Source organism: Octopus bimaculoides, chromosome 3 (genome assembly GCF_001194135.2).
Source record: "Octopus bimaculoides isolate UCB-OBI-ISO-001 chromosome 3, ASM119413v2, whole genome shotgun sequence".
Lineage (NCBI taxonomy): Eukaryota > Metazoa > Mollusca > Cephalopoda > Octopoda > Octopodidae > Octopus > Octopus bimaculoides.
This window is the reverse complement of record NC_068983.1, coordinates 140,965,780-140,969,064: the sequence shown is the minus strand read 5'-3', so window position 1 is coordinate 140,969,064 and position 3,285 is coordinate 140,965,780.

Here is a 3,285-nt window from a genome sequence, read left to right as displayed (position 1 = left end):
ATATATATATATATATATATACTTGTGTGTATGTGTGTATTGATTAACACGTAACTTGCATTACAGGACACTGCATTCGTTAGCCGCAGAATAGTTAGGAAGTAAATTTGCGGCGTTTTTCGGGACTATCCTCTGCATATTGTGATGATGTGCAGAATTCATGATCGCAAAAATGTCTTGTCTCCTTTGCTCTGCACTGTAACACGCATTTTCTTTTTCTCAACCATTCAGTGAACACTGCATGATTGTATGTATATATGTATATATATATATATAGATATAATGTCTGGATGCGTGAATGATTGTATGTGTGTACTTAGATAAGTAAGTTAAACAGACTTACATATGGGAAGAAACATTTCATTCACTTGGCTTTGCTGGTCTGTTGTACTTATCAGTAAATTGAATAGAAAGTACTGATAACTGTTACGTTTAATCAATCAAATTTTGTTATACGACGGGCCGCTGCAACACGATCTATTTCAGATATGTGGAAGATTTCATGGGACATTTGGCAGATGTTCAAAAGTGTGGATATCTTCTCAGAATAAAAAATGAGCCAACCAATCCTAGTTAAGTTATCACTTAGTAATTGATTCAAGGTGTCTGAAATATATCTTACAGAGAAGGCTCGGTTCCTTTGACTCTGTAAATTGTGGAGGGTTGATCTATTTTATTCCAATCTGCCGTCAAAACACCATATTCGTCATTATATATCAGAGTATTTTCCCTTCTGCTGTATTAACTATAGCCACTGATATTCATTATCTGAATGGTCATTGAATACAAGTAAAGTCCAACTCTTCTGTTCCACTCTTGTATTCAAGATATTTATCTATCTATCTATCTATCTATCTATCTATCTATCTATCTATCTATCTATCTATCACTTTGTTTGTGTGTGTGTGTGTGTGTGTGTGAGAGAGAGAGAGAGAGAGAGAGAGAGAGAGAGATAGTAAGAGAGAGAGAAGGAGACAATAGAGAAAGAGATAGAGACTTATTTATCTATCTATCTATCTATCTATCTATCTATCTATCTATCTATCTATCTATCTATCTATCACTTTGTGTGTGTGTGTGTGTGTGTGTGTGTGAGAGAGAGAGAGAGAGAGAGAAATCAGACTGAGAGAGACAGACAGACAGTGGGAGAGAGTGAGAGAGAGAGAGAGAGAGAGATAGTAAGAGAGAGAGAAGGAGACAATAGAGAAAGAGATAGAGACAGATGTAACATCTTGCTGAAGAACACATCTCGTCGCTCAGTTAATAGGACCGTGAAGCCCACACGCCAAGCACTCGGTGACAGAGCTGTTAGCACAATGAACGTGATTGATCTTCCTACTGAGTTGAATATGAGTGTCTGCCTTGTTGCTTGTGCAATTCTTTCTTCTTCCTGTTGTCACATGCAAGATTCCCGAAATGATGTCAAGTTCTCTTTGCAATGTAGTTACCATTTGGAGCAAATAGCAAAACTTGGTACAGGAGACATCATATCCGTTCAAATGATGGATATAGATGGTTTGCACACACACTCTCTCTCACTTCCGCTCTTTCTCTGTCTGTCTCTCTTTCTGTCACACACACCGCATATACGCCTGCGCACAACTCTACATAGATGTCTCTTTTTTTTTTTTGAAATTGATCGTTTATCTAACGAACCCTGCCGATTCTTCTTACTGGTTCTTTGTCTACTGCTATTGTATTTTGTATGATTCTAATGAAATTCATGTACAATAGGGATAAAATTGTCATAAGTTTATTATTGTTGACGTTTTTCTTCTCACCCTTTTTATGCAGTCGTAGTATCGTAACTTTAATCCTTAATTCAGATTATACCCTTGCTGTTAGAATCGTATTGAAATTATTTCTAATCAGGACTATTCTCGGTTTTTCCGTCTTTTCTTAGTTAGACTTGTTCAGGTAGATTCCTTGAGTTGTAATTTTCATCACTGACTTTAATGTTTCCTCCAAGAGAATAAGTTAAAAATCCCGTCACTTAATCCGAAAACAGGATTAACATGTGTTCTGTTATAGCCGTTTTTTGTCCACGAGCGTATTATCTGTTGAGTGTAAGGGATTACATGTCCATTACATACACTGTCGTCTAAAATCGATAAATATCTTTTTTTCTAATGAGGAACATCGAAAGAAAATTCACTCATTTTAACAGCAAACTGAAGAGCCCCGCATCCACAAGACGCAAGCTTAAAGAAACGAGCTGCGATCAGGTGTTTGAACAGATTGCATTACCTCACGTTCAGGATCCTTAGACTATCACACTAAAAGCTATGTGTTAATGTCTGCGCGTGTGAAAGTTAGTATTAAATTAACTCTAAAGCCACAAATCACTCTAATTTAATGACTGACAAAGGGAGGTAAGTCCCTAGCATATGAAGCCGTATCGCGATTTCGAATTTTGGTGTTGACACCTAAATTCTCATCAGCGGCTTTTAATAACTAGGTTTAAACTCAATTTCTTCTGCCAATCATATAAGAAACGCCATTTAAATTATACGCTGATTTTATAAACGGTGTAAATGTAAACAACTATAGATTCTATCAAATTCTATCAAATTATTACCATGCAAAATTTCATCACGAAGGAAACCATCCTGATAAGGGGAGCATAATGTTTCTGTATTTGGAATACTTAAAACGCCATTTATACATTTATTGTACCCCTGAAACGACCGGAGATGATATTATTTACCCAAATCTACCTGAATCTGTATATACTTATTTTATCTTCCTATGTATTTACCTATTTACCCCGCAATTTTTAAATTTTGAAATCTCATCTCACATATTGTGTAAACATCAAATTCTTAATCGATTCGAACAGTTCCTTTGGAAGCCTTTACTTCGAATTTTTATTTCTTTATTTGTCACACCTCCATTCGGTACCTGAACACAACATTCATGATGCATAGTTTTCACATATGACTTTTACATATAAATCTATATATATATATATATATATTTCGTTGTGTGTTTTAAATTATGCTTTGGAATTTATATTCATTACCTAGATGTGTTGCTTCCATAACTTCCCTCTATGTATATAAATGTATACATAATACACATACACACATACGCGTGTTCCCTCACCCACATATAAACGAGACGGACTCCTTTCATTTTCTGTCGACCAAATTCGCTCGCAGTGTTTGGTTGTCTCGAGGCTATAATAGAAAACATCCGCCCAAGGTGCCACGCAGTGAGACCGAACCCAGAAGCATGTGGCTTGGAAGCAAGCTTCATACCACATAAAAAACGTATATATATATA